At 49.7% G+C, this 14,444-nt stretch overlaps 1 pseudogene; it reads right to left on the reverse strand.

Moving 5' to 3' along the window:
* Positions 1-7,410: 7,410 nt before the first annotated feature.
* LOC139230730 (U2 spliceosomal RNA) lies at positions 7,411-7,544 on the reverse strand (annotated as a pseudogene).
* Between the last annotated feature and the right edge of the window lie 6,900 nt (positions 7,545-14,444).

The following is a 14,444-nucleotide window of genomic DNA, read 5'->3' on the forward strand; positions in this document are numbered from 1 at the left end:
GAATGGGTCCTTTCATAAGAATTAGGAACAGGAGTAGGCCATCTAGCCCCTCGAGCCTGCTCCGCCATTCAACAAGATCATGGTTGATCTGGCCGTGGACTCAGTTCCACTTACCTGCCCGCTCCCCGTAACCCTTAATTCCCTTATTGGTTAAAAATCTATCTATCTGTGATTTGAATACATTCAATGAGCTAGCCTCAACTGCTTCCTTGGGCAGAGAATTCCACAGATTCACAACCCTCTGGGAGAAGAAATTCCTTCTCAACTCGGTTTTAAATTGGCTCCCCCGTATTTTGAGGCTGTGCCCCCTAGTTCTAGTCTCCCCGACCAGTGTTAGTCTCTCCAACCTCTCTACCTCTAGCTGATCTATCCCTTTCATTATTTTAAATGCCCCTGCTCCTATGTTGTCGGCTGGCAATATCTGGCCGCCTGGAACACCATTCCCAAATGTCGGTTCCAGCCAGCGGCACAACAGAAATAGGCCGGAGCCGGAAATCTTTGCCGACGAGTGTGTGTTTTGGCCCCAGTTGCTCTGGGCGGTCAGCCTCATGCTCCTGGTTTGACTGCAGCTGTCACTTTTCTGTCAGACATGGAATTGTGTGCAGGAAGCTCTCTGGGGCCCAGTCAACACTGAGAAGGAGCGGAGAGGAAGGGTGCCCATCTCAACCGGCAGCTCCCAAATCAGAGTTTATGGAGTCGAAACCTGGAGATGAGCAGTTGAAACTTGACTTGGGCGGTAGCGCAAAGCAGGCTATATTTGTGCGGCCCGCCCGATACTCCATTTCAGTGACTTCAATGAATAGTTAAAAACAAATCAGATTTATTAAGAGTTAATATTATACAGAAACAATAAAAAAAATTATAGCAGCATTCTCACCAGTCAGTCACATTAAGAGTTAATATTATACAGAAACAAAAAAATATATAGCAGCACTCTCACCAGTCACATTAATCCGTCCTCCAGCATAATAAATCACTTTGAGACTTTCGCATTTTCTTAATCAGAATTCTTTAACTGGGATTATAAAGCCACACATGAAATCGCCGCTATGACAGACATGGAGCTAAATGGTCGAATCACATGAACTAATACAGCTTTCATATGTATTCCAAGGCACGGGCAGCTTGTGTCAATAAAACTCAGGAGCAAAACACAATGGCAGCATTTACTATTCATGAACAGCGACACTGCATGCCTGCGATGCGGAGAAAATGTTAACGCTATCACAATTTACTGACTTCCTGCTGTAAGCCTCACCAGCCAGGAACATACATCGTAAATGTGGGAACACACTGTACATATTTGCTGATCATTAAAATGCTCCTCAACACACCCATATTACAAAAAGGTTGTGGAGGTAAACGGAGGTTATAGAGTTATAGACGGAGCAAAAATAGATGTATACCAGAACTGAGAGATAAAAGCTAATACAAAAGACCGAACAAGCTGGGGCTCGTTTCTCTAGAAAAGAGAAGGCTGAGGGCGGGGGGGGGGGGGGGGTGACCTGATAGAGATCTTTAAAATGATGATGTAGAGGTAGAGAAGATAAATGTAAGAAGGTCACTAATAAATGCAATAATGAAATCAGGAGAAACCTCTTTACCCAGAGAGTGGTGAGAACATGCATTGTGCAACCAACAAAGAGCAGGTGAGGTGAATAGCATTGATGCCTTTAAGGGGAAGCTGGAGGGAGAAAAGAACAGAAGGGGCTGTTGATAGCGTGAGATGACGCAAGGTAGGAGGAGTCTCTACAGCTAAAGAAGTACTTTTTATTTTTTAAAGTGTATTCTGGTCACTGATGTTTTTTTTAATTTCAAAATATACTTTATTCATATAAAAATTTGTACAGTACATTCAAATGCAGTTCAGTACATTTAGCTGCGGTCAGCAATCCCATACACTACATTTGGGTACTGACGGCAGTTCCGTTCGATACATTTCCTTGCTTTTCAGTTCAAGTACAATTCGGTCCAATACGGGATACATTGTAGTACATTCAACAAATTACATTACACGTGTCACTCTACAGTACACGGAATGGGTGATGGTACATTTACATTTTTCTTTTCAACATGCATTACGAAACAGACCTTGCATTATACATGGCACTACATAGGTGTTTGCAGATCATGGTGCTCTTATGTATACAAAAGGTTTACAAGTACAGCCCGAGGGGGGTTTTGTACTGATTCCTGCCCCCGGGTTTATCGTGGCGGAAGGGCTTTAAACTGTGGCCCTTCCCCACCGTGCCTTTGCGGCGACTGCACCAATTTTAAGTGGGTCCCTCAGCACGTACTCCTGGATCTTAGATTGCGCCAGTCTGTAACACGCAGATGTGGATATCTCCTTGCTCTGGAAGACCAGCAAGTTTCGGCAAGACCAAAGAGCGTCTTTGACTGAGTTGATGGCCCTCCAGCAGCAGGTGATGTCTGTCTCGTTGTGTGTCCCTGGGAACAGCCCGTAGAGCACAGAGTCCTGTGTTACGGAGCTGCTCGGGATGAACCTCGACAGCAACCACTGCATCTCTTTCCAGACCTGCCTTGCGAAGGCGCAATCCTGAAGGAGATGGGTGACAGTCTCGTCTGCCCCGCAGCCGACTCGGGGGCACCGTGCTGTGCTGCTGAGATGTCGGCTGTGCATGAAGGCTCTGACAGGTAGGGCCCTCCTCACCGCCAACCAAGCTACGTCTTGGTGCTTGTGTGAAAGCTCTGGCAATGAGACGTTCTGCCAAACGAGTTCGACAGTCTGCTCGGGGAACCACCCGACAGGATCCATCATTGCCTTCTTTCGTAGGGCGTCCAGGACGTTACGTGCTGACCACTGTTTTATGGCCTTGTGGTCAAAGGGGTTTTTTGTGAAAAACTTTTCCACGAAGGACAGGTGGACAGGCATGGTGCAACTGGTGGGGGTGTTTCGCGGCAGCGTGGCCAGGCCCACCCTTCGCAACACCGGGAACAGGTAGAACCTCAGCACGTAGTGACGCTTGGTGTTTGCGTACTGGGGGTCTGTGCACAGCTTGATGCAGCCGCACACAAAGGTGGCCCTCAGGATGAGGGCCACGTTCAGAACATCCTTCCCTCCACTGTCCAGAGATTTGTACATTGTGTCTCTGCGGACACGTTCCATTTTGGACCTCCAAAGTGGAAGACAGCCCGGGCGACTGCCGGGGCACAGGAGCGAGAGATGGGCCAGACCTGTGCCACGTGTAGCAAACCCGAGAACACCTCACTCCTGATGACCAGGTTCTTTCCTGCCATGGAGAGGGAGCACAGCTTCCACCATCCCAGTTTTTGCTTCACTTTGGCGATACGCTTTTCCCAGTTTTTGGCGCACGCCCCGTCCACTCCGAACCGTATTCCCAACACCTTCAGGTAATCTGGCTTAACGGTGAAGGGAATGGAGGCTTGGTCGGCCCAGTTGCCGAAGAACATGGCCTCGCTCTTGCTGCGATTGATCTTTGCTCCCGAGGCCAGTTCAAACTGGTCACAGATTGTGAACAATCTGCGGACCGACTGCGGATCCGAGCAAAAGATGGCCACGTCGTCCACGTACAGGGAGGTCTTGACCTGAGCGCCTCCGCTGCCTGGGATAGTCACCCCTCTAATGCCCGCATCCTTCCTGATGCACCCGGCAAAGGGCTCGATACAACACACAAACAAGAGAGACGAGAGAGGACAGCCTTGCCTGACTCCAGATCTGATCGGAAAGCTTTGAGTTTCCCACCCGTTGATTAGAACTGTGCTACTAATGTCTCTGTAGAGCAGTTGGATCCAATTGCGGATACCCTCCCCAAACCCCATTTTGGAGAGCACGTCCATCAGGTACGTGTGCGATATCCTGTCAAAGGCCTTCTCCTGGTCTAAGCTGATTAAGCAGGTGTCCACCCCCCTGTCCCGCACGTAGGCGATCATATCCCTGAGTAGTGCCAGGCTATCAGAGATCTTCTTGCCGGGGACAGCGCAGGTCTGGTCCGGGTGAATCACCAGCTCAAGGGCAGACTTGACCCTGTTGGCGATGACCTTTGACAGGATCTTGTAGTCCACATTGAGCAGCGAGATGGGCCGCCAGTTTTTGATTTCCTCCCTCTCCCCCTTCTGCTTGTAGATGAGGGTGATGATGCCTTTCCTCATTGATTCTGACATACTGCCAGCCAGAAGCATACCTCCGTACACTTCCAGCAGGTCTGGGCCCATCCAGTCCCACAGAGCCGAATACAAATTGACCGGTAAGCCGTTGCTGCCGGGAGTTTTACTCGTCGCAAGGGACCAGACGGCCTTTGTCATCTCATCCAGAGTTAACGGGTGGTCCAGACTCTCCCGCTCACTGTCGTTTAGGGCCTCCATGATAGACGACAGGAAAGACTGGGAGGCCGCGCGGTCTGTGGGCTTGACGTCATACAGCCTGGTATAGAAGGATTCGCTGATCCTCAGCATGTCAGGCTGTGAAAACGTCACAGAACCATCTTCTTCCTTTAGGCTGGTGATCACAGAGCTCCCCACTGTGTACCTTTTGGAAGAAGAAACGCGAACACGTCTCATCCTGCTCGACGGAGCGGACTCTGGAGCGGAAAATGATTTTGGAGGACTCCGAGGCAAAGAGCGAGGCTTGCTGGCCCTTCACCTCTTCGAGTTCCTCCGCGACATCGACCCCCATCGACTGCAGCAGGAGCAGGTTTTGCATACTCTTCTGGAGTTGGGACAATTCCCTCTGTCTCCCTCTCGCCTGCTGAACACCTTTGAGGATGAAGAACCTCTTGATGTTTGTCTTGATTGTTTCCCACCAGTGCATCGGGGAATCGCAGAGGGGTTTTACGGTTCTCCAACCTTTGTAATCCCTCTTGAGTTCCTCAATGTTTTCTGGAGTTAACAGTTTCACAATTCAGCTTCCATATCCCTCTGCCAACTTTCTGGTTTTCCTGTGGGCGACAGTCGGCCAGTAGGAGGCAGTGGTCAGAGAAGAACACCGGCGTGACGTCGGTGGATCTGACCTTGAGCATGTGGAACACAAACAGGAAGTCTATTCTGGAACGGACGGACCCGTCTGGTCTCGACCAGGTGTATCTGCGCGGTGCTCCGTCTGCAGGGTTGCTGAAGACGTCGCACAGCTTGGCATCTTTTACCGCGTCCATCAGGAGTCTGGACGTGGTGCCCAGTTTGCTGTCGGCTCTGCTGGATCGTCCAGCCGCATCGATGATGCAGTTGAAGTCACCGCCCAGAATGACCGGCCTGGACGTTGCCAGCAGCAGTGGGAGCTGCTGGAAGAGGGCCAGCCACTCGTTCTTGAGAACTGGGCGTAAACATTAATTAACCTGAGAGGGGAATTTTTGTACATTATATCTGCTACGAGGAGGCGGCCGCCCAGCACCTCCTTAACTTCGGTGATGGTGAAGTGGCCTCCCCGTAGCAGAATGCCCAGGCCGGAGGACTGGCAGTCGTTGCCTCCTGACCATATGGATGGACCATGGGCCCACCATCGTGACCACTGCCAGTAACTGCTGGAGTGCGGCAGACCGCACTCCTGCAAGAACAGCAGGTCCGCTTTGACCTTGGCGAGGTACCCCAAGGTGGAAACACATCGCGCAGTAGATTTTACGCTACGCACGTTAATACTAGCAATTTTTAAATCCATTTTAAAGTTACTGTTTACAGTTACAAACATTACGCTTCACATAAATTGTCCTTTAATTCCGAGAACTGCTCAATGGCCAGTTCCAGCATGCACAGGTTATTACTATGAAAGTCGACTACTCCTGGGCTGGCGTGGTTGTCGTCCTCTGCTGTGGGGGTGTTTCGACCAGGGGACTGCTGCAGTTCTGTGATTAAGTCCGATATGTCCTCTGCACAGTCCTCGCCTGGTGTTGGTGGTTCCCTCTTTTCCTCAGTCGCGGCGGTTTCGAGCCGGTGTGCTTCGATCGCTGCGGCGCTCCCGGTATTCCGGGGGTGGGGTGTGCTGGGCACTTCGCTGCTCCCGTCATCCCGGAGCTGGTCTGCATTGGTCGCTTCTTCGCTCTCGGTGTTCCGGAGCTCGTGTGCGCTGAGCGCTTCGCTGCTCGCGGGTTCCTGGAGCGGGGCTGTGCCTGTCGCTTCAATGCTCCCGGTCGCCTGTGGCTGAGGGTGGGCGTATTGCCTCTTGTTTTGGTGTCGGTGGTGAGAGGCTTTTTCTCGCCTTTCCTCATCAGACGAGCTGTCGTCGCTGCTGTCTGTCGAGCTTGATAGCCGCCTCTTCCCTGTCGTTTCCGCAGGGGCCCTTGCTCGCCTGTTCTCCTTACGCTTGCGGGCCTTTTTCTTGACGGTCTCCCATCCCGCTTCATCGTCTGCTGTCTCCTCGTTGCTGGACTCGGTGCGCTGGGGGGAGAGCTTCGCTGCTGGCTGCTGGTGTCTCGCAGCTCGCCGTGGCAGGCTTCACTTCCTCGCCGACTTGTTCCGAGTCCACGGGGGCGGTTGCTTCTTTGCCCAGGGCATTGGTCGGGGGGAGGGTGTGGCTCTCCTCTGGAGCGTTGTGCTCCTCAGCTTCCTCCTCCTCTCGTACAATGTTCTTCGCTGCCTGCGCATAGCTGAAGTTGCGTTTGGGGCAGTTTTTATAAAGGTGCCCAGCCAGCCAGAGGTTGCAGCACTTGGTCTCCTTACAGTCCTTTGTCTGGTGGCCTTCGTTGTTGCAGTTTCGGCAGATGACAGTTTTGCAGCTTGCCGCCACGTGGCCTGCCTTCCCGCCGGTCCGGCACACGTTGGCCAGCGTACACCATGTAGCCCCAACTTCCTCCGATGGCAAAGCTGGAGGGGGGGGTGCAGGATGGTTCCGCTGGCGTCCACCTTCATGGTGACCTGGATCTGGTGCTTGCTGGTCCATATCCCGTGCAAGTCTTTCACCTCGCTGCTGTTTCCTGCCCCATCGACATACCTGGCGAGGAAAGTCAGCACATCAATGACGGGGATGTGGGGGTTGTACATCTGCACTGTGATAGTGCGTCTTCTCTGCGACGGGAGGGTGAACAGTGGCTCCCAAGTTAGCACTGAGCGCAGCGATTCACTGGCCTCCTTCAAACCCTTCAGGAACTTCAGGCAGAGGGCGACGGTTCTGAAGGTCACATCGAAGTAACCTCTCTTCGGGAGGTCCTGCAAGGCGAAGAATACGGCGACTTTCATGCCGCATGTTCCCAGCAGGATTTTCTTCACGAACAGGTCCCGGTTGATCGTTTTCTGTCCTTCCACTTTCTTCACCGTCACGCGGATGGTGTTTCGGACGCCCTGGTTCGCCGCTTGGTTGGCCACCATCCGGGTTGCAGATTCCTCCTTTCGATTTGTATTTTGGCCGAAGCCTTCAATTTGTTGTGGTGCCAGTCCGGCACCTTGATGGGCCTCCGGGCCCGCCCAATGGTCGGTCGACATGCAGATTTTCCTCTTCTCTCCAATTGGTGCTTGGCCAGAGCCAAAAGGCCAGAGCCAGCAAAACTGGAAAAACGAGTTTCTGCAATCAGTCAATTTGCATATGAATGCCCAATCAACCGAGACTACACTTGATCTTAGCCAAAAGGCCGAGAAGCGATAGCCTGGTCACTTTTTTAAAAATTTCAAAATATACTTTATTCATATAAAAATTTGTACAGTACATTCAAAAGCTGTTCAGTACATTTAGCTACGGTCAGCAATCCCATACACTACATTTGGGTGCTGACAGCAGTTCCGTTCGATACATTTCCTTGCTTTTCAGTTCAAGTACAATTCGGTCCAATACGGGATACATTGTAGTACATTCAACAAATTACATTACACGTGTCACTCTACAGTACACGGAATGGGTGACGGTACATTTACATTTTTCTTTTCAACGTGCATTACGAAACAGACCTTGCATTGTACAGGGCACTACATAGGTGTTTACAGATCATAGTGCTCCATGTACACATAAAAGAAGTTACAAGACCGATAGCCTGGTCACTGATGTAGTGCAGGAAACCTGGCAGCCAATTTGCATACAGCAAAGGGTTCCATGAACAGCAGTGTGATAATGACCAGATATTCTGTTTTTAGTGATGGTGGTTGAGGGATAAATCCTGGCGAGGACACCGGAGGAGAGACCTCCCCCTGCTCACAAGAGATGCGAGTGTTCGATTTGCGATAGCCACAGTTTGTGAGTGTGCATCCACTAATAACGTCCTTGCTCATGCCAGTTAAAAACAGGAAGTGGTATCTGTAGCTAGCTGGCTTGCGGTTATGGCTGGAGCAAGTTTAGCTCAGTTCCGAGTCTCCTGTGCCAAGTAAGCCCATGAGGTAAGCCGATTGTTCCACTGTAGCCAGAGCAAGATATCTGACTCCGTCATAAATTGCCTCCATGACGGAGGGGTCCTTTTTTTGATCATCTGGCGATAGGTCAGTCCCTGTCCTCCAAACGTTCTCTTCCCTCCAGGTGGAATTCAATCGAAGATCTTCTGCCATGAGGTAGCGATGAGGAGCAATTTCTTCTCTCAGAGGGTTGTAAATCTGTGGCATTCTCTGCCCCAGAGAGCTGTGGAGGCTGGGTCATTGAATATATTTAAGGCGGAGATAGACAGATTTTGAACGATAAGGAGGTCAAGGGTTATGTGGAGCGGGCAGGGAAGTGGAGCTGAGGCCAAGATCAGATCAGCCAGGTTCTTATTGAATGGCGGAGCAGGCTCGAGGGGCCAAATGGCTGACTCCTGCTCCTATTTCTTATGTTCTTACCATCTTATGAAACACATTACTTCAAAACATGCCACTGGTAACTTCCCCAAACCTTTTCCTATACTGCATGCAGTCTCTTTCTCCTCTGTTAGGTGCCTTGAGATGTTTATTATGTTAAATGATGTTAGACGAATGTAAATATTGGTTTTGTTTCTCTAGCTGTTGATGATTGGGGGCCAATTTTAACCTACCCGCCCTTAGCTCCGGATACCAGGGATACGTGGGAGGCAGTTGATCTTGTAGAAGGTAGAAAGCCAACAGAATAAATCACTCCGGCTAAACCTTTAAAATGCATTGAAGGCGAAGCTAAATAAGTACATGAGGGAGAAAGGAATAGAAGGATATGTTAATGGGATTGGATGTAGTAGGGGTGGAAGGAGACTCGTGTGGATCCGAAACACCAGCACAGACCACTTGGGCTGAATGGCCTGTTTCTGTGTTGTACATTCGATGTAACATTTCTACTGCTACAAAAAATCAAACCCAAAAGGTACACTATAGACCACAAGTCAGCAGAAGAAGGAGGGCATTTTTTTATCTGACTCATCAGATGGGAACAGGGCGCCTTCGAGTCGGGCACCCAGTTTACACCCCGTCCAGATTTACACTCCATTGAATTCAAGTTTCACGATACCACAGGTAAATAAATGAAAGAAAGAACTTGCATTTATATAGCGCCCTTCATGACCTCAGGACGTCCCAAAGTGCTTCACAGCCAATGAAGTACTTTTGGACTGTAATCACTGTTGTAATGTAGGAAATGCCACAGCCAATTTGTGCACAGCAAGCTCCCAGAAACAGCAATGTGATAATAACCAAATAACCTTAAAGGCATTGGCTGAGGGATAAATATTGATCAGGGCACCAGGGGAGAACGCTCCTGCTCTTTATTGAAATAGTGGCCGTGGGATCTTTTAGGCCCACCCGAGAGAACAGGCGGGGCCTCGATTTAACGTCTCTTCCGAAAGACGGCACCCCCGACACAGCAGCGCTCCCTCAGCACTGCACTGGGGAGTGTCAGCCTGGATTTACGTGCTCGAGACTCTGGAGTGGGGACTCAAACCCACAACCCATCTGATGTAGAGGCAAGGGAGTGCAATCCACTGAGCCACGGCCAAAGAGGTCAGAGGCAAGCTCAAATGGAAGAGGTGGACATGCGGAGCCTTATAGAGAATAATGTACGTGATAAAAAGAAGAGGAGATTGTCATCAAGCCTGCCATTCACCGCATAGTACATAACACGAGCTGGACCAGGGTCGTGCCCTGTGGCATTATGTGCCTCGCTGGCTGTGATAGGGAACGAGTTTAGCTGCTCAACCAGCAATTTCTTGATGGTCAATTCTTTGGCAATAGGGAGGCAGGACACAAAAAAACCCAGCTGCATTGGCATTCGATTTCCAATGGTTTAAACTTGATATGACAACAACAATTTGTCTATAGCGCCTTTGACATAGTGAAACATCCCAAGGAGCTTCACAGGAGCGTTATGCGATAAAGATTTGACACCAAGCCGTACAAGTAGAAATTAGTGCAGGTGACTGAAAGCTTGGTCAAAGAGGTAGGTTTTAAGGGACGTCTTGAAGGAGGAAAGAAAGGTAGAGAGACGGAGAAGATTAGGTCGGGAATTTCAGAGCGTGGGGCCTAGGCAACAGAAGGCACGGCCAGCCATGGTTGAGCGATTCTAATCATGGATGCTCAGGAGGGTAGAGTTAGAGGAGAGCAGATATCTTGGGGGTTTGTGGGGCTGGAGGAGATTACAGAGCTGGGATGGGGTAAGGCCATGGAGGGATTTGAAAATAAGGATGAGAATTTTGAAATTAAGGCATTGCTTAACCGAAAGCCAATGTAGGTCAGCGAGCACAGGGGTGATGAGTGAATGGGACTTGGGGCAAGTTAGGACAAGGACTGATGAGTTTTGGATCACATCTGATTTACGGAGGATAAACTGTGGGAGATCAGCCAGGAGTGCATTGGAATAGTCAAGTCTAAAGGTAACAAAGGCATGGATAAGGGCTACAGCAGTGGATAAAATGAGGCAAGGGTGGAGACAGGCAATGTTACAGAGGTGGAAATAGGTGGTTAAATATGACACCAAGGTTGCAAACAATCTGGTTCAGCCCCAGACAGGAGATGGGGAGAGGGATGGGGGAACTGTCTCGGGAACGGAGTTTGTAGCGGAGACCGAAAACAATGGTTTCGATTTTACCAATATTTAATTGGAGAAAATTTCTGCTCATCCAGAACTGAATGTCGGACAAGCAGTCTGCTAATTTAGAGACCGTGGAGGGGTCGAGAGAAATGGTAGTGAGAGAGAGCTGGGTGTCATCAGTGTACATGTGAAAACTGATGCTGTGTTTCTGGATGATGTCACCAATGGGCAACATGTAGATGAGAAATAGGAGGGGACCAAGGATAGATCCTTGGGGGACACCAGAGGTAACAATGCGGGGGCGGGAAGAGAAGTCTTTGCAGGTAATTCTCTGACTATGATTAGATAGATAAGAATGGAAGCAGGCAAGTGCAAGACTGCCAGCTAGATGGCATAAGAACATAAGAAATAAGAGCAGGAGTCGGCCATTTGGACCGTCGAGCCTGTTCCGTTAGTCAATAAGATCATGGCTGATCTTCGAACTCAACTCCACTTCCCTGTACTATCCCCATATCCCTTGATACCCTTAATATTCAAAAACCCAGCGATCTCTGTCTTGAATATACTCAACGACTGAACATCTACAGCCTTCTGGGGTAAATTCCAAATATTGACCATACTTTGAGTGAAAACATTTCTCCGAGACTGTGATCCCTGGTTCGAGACTCCCCAGCCAGGGGAAATATCCTCCCTGCATCTATCCTGTTAAGCCCTGTAAGAAATGTGTCTGTTTCAATGAGATCACCTCTCATTCTTCTAAACTCTAGAGAGTATAGGCCCAGTTTAATCAATCTCCCCTCATAGGACAATCCCCCCATCCCAGGAATCAGTCTGGTGAACTTTCGTTGCACTTCCTCTATGGCAAGTATATCCTTCCTTAGGTAAGGAGACTAAAACTGTACACAATACTCCAGGTGTGGTCTCACCAGGGCCCGATATAATTGCTCTTGTTCTTTATTCATGGGGTACGAGCATCAGTGGCCAGCATTTATTGCCCATCCCTAATTGCCCAAGAGAAGTGGGTAGTGAGGGCAGTTAAGAGTCAACCACACTGCTTTGGGTCTGAAGTCACATGTAGGCCAGACCAGATAAGGGCAGCAGATTTCCTTCCCTGAAGGACAGTAGTGAACCAGATAGGTTTTTAAATTCTCCAGCTGCAGTAGTGGGATTTGAGGATCGTTGGAATATCGGCCATTTTAAAAACCGCTTGTTTCGCCGATGTGAAATGGGCCTTGGTGCTGTATTCAGCCGTGCAAGGCTGACATCCATACCAACTGCCGTACTGGCATGCGCGTTTTTTTTCAGGCAAAGAACTTTTCCCACAATTCGGGAGGTCAGGGGTCATCTGCACATGCTCAGAAGGCAAGGGGAGGGAGAGAGAGAGAGAGAAGCAAGGTTTTGTTGAAGTGATTTTTGGAAGTGCTTAAGAGGAATTACAATGATATGAATCATGATGAGTCAGGCAAGAGTGTGGAGGAGGTGTCAGGGAGAAGGAGGGTGAAAGCCTTTTCCGAAGAGGCAAACGAGACCTTGGTCCACGAGATCGAGACTCGGTGGGGCCAATTAACCCGGGGTGGGAATGGGAAACCTCCCCCCCGAGATGTACCAAAAAATATGGGTGGACATCACCCACAGTCGTCTCGTCTGTGGTCCACGATAGGCGATAGGAAGACCAGTGCCGCAAGTGCTGGAATAGTCTTGTTGTATTGGCAAGAGTAAGTATTAAATTATTACATTTATAATTGTAATGATGCACTGACTCATGTGGAATGTAAATCTGCTGGATTGTAATTAAGCTGGGTAATCTTGGGTAGCTTCCCTGTTAAGATTTGGATTGGGGTCTGGGCCAAAGGAATGACTGGAAACAGACATGGCATTTCTACCACTTTAGTTTAGAAGGAGAATTATTAACTGATATAGCTGCTTGTGTGCTGTGAGCAACTCTTTAACTTGGGCACCATCAGCTTTTTGGTTAGGTTGGTGGATGGGGACACGACTGAGCACCGAGGGGGTCCGGTCAGCTTTGCCCAGACTGTGTGAGTCTCTCCGGCTGCTGCCACCCACACAGTGACCCAGCCTGGACTGGGGGCAGAGCTGCCCTGGCTCAGTGTCTGCCCTGGGACACATTAGCTCCGGCCACACGGAGGTTTCCGAGCACAGCCCCCTCCCATTATGGTCCGGTCATTGCCGAGCTCACCAGCGGTTCTGATTTCCCCGCCCCCTCCCCCCCACCTCGGGGGCCCTCCATCGATTCCAATAAACCGCCTCCCTCCCCTCAGGTGCCGAATCGCACGGCCCATGGATGGGGCCTTTCCTGGGGATTGTACGCGAGAGGGTTGGTGTCAAGCATTAGTTCCTAAACATGATCTTATTAAATATTGTCTCTGAATATAGATGTGCTCAGCACTTAAATGGGCGATGATGTGCCGAAAGTCTAGCCCCATAGACTGTAGAAATTGGTCATGGCCTATAGCGCAAAATCTTCGATCTCACAAGGACCCCCTGTTATATGCACCACCCAATATGCAGTGCTATTGAAGTCAATGGAACTAAATATTATCCAGGCATATAATGGGAAGCCGATGCAATATCGCCTGTTTTGCACAACCATCCAAGATGACTATTTACTTCCCTGTCTATCCCCCCACCCCCTCACCACCCTCGCCCGTCTTTTTGAATTCTCATCGTAGCTAAGACAGGTATGCCCCAGTTTTCAGGGAACACGAATGCCCAAGGCTTATTACGTAGAAGTTACAGCAAGTTGTATTTATATAGTGCCTTTAACACAGTAAAACATCCCAACGCGCTTCACAGGAGTGTTATAATACAAAAACGTGACACTGAGCCACATAAGAAGAAATTACGGCAGATGACCAAAGGCTTGGTCAAAGAGGTAGGTTTTAAAGAGGGTCTTAAAGAAGGAAAGAGAGGTAGAGAGTCAGAAAGGTTTAGGGAGGGAGTTCCAGAGCTTAGGGCCTAGGCAGCTGAAGGCACGGCCACCGATGGTTGAGTGATTATAAATCAAGAATGCTCAAAAGTACAGAATTAGAGGAGCAGAGATATCTCGGAGGGTTGTGAGGCTGGAGGAGAATACAGAGATTGGGAGGGGCTAGGCCATGGAGAGATTCGTAAACAAGGATGAGAATTTTGAAATCGAGGCATTGCTTAACCGGGAGCCAATGTAGGTCAGCGAGTACAGGGGGTGATAGGTGAGTGGGACTTGATGAGAGTTAGAACACAGACAGCAAAGTTTTGGATGACCTCAAGTTTACAGCACAGAAACAGGCCATTCAGCCCAACTGGTTCATGCTGGTCTTTATGCTCCACACAAGCCTCCTCCCACCCCTTTTCTTCTCACCCTATCCTTCAATTTCTTTGCCCCTCATATGCTTATCTAACTTCCACTTAAAGGCATCTTTGCTATTCGCCTCAACCACTCCCGTGTGGTAGCGAGCTCCACGTTCTCACCACTCTCTGGGTAAGGAAGTTTCTCCTGAATTCCCGGTTGGGTTCAGCTGCTTCAGGAGCAACCAGACAAAAAGACGGGGGAAAGAAATGATGAGGGGGTTATCGCGTAGCAGCTAACGAGGTGTGT

Source organism: Pristiophorus japonicus, chromosome 19 (genome assembly GCF_044704955.1).
Source record: "Pristiophorus japonicus isolate sPriJap1 chromosome 19, sPriJap1.hap1, whole genome shotgun sequence".
Classification (NCBI taxonomy): domain Eukaryota; kingdom Metazoa; phylum Chordata; class Chondrichthyes; family Pristiophoridae; genus Pristiophorus; species Pristiophorus japonicus.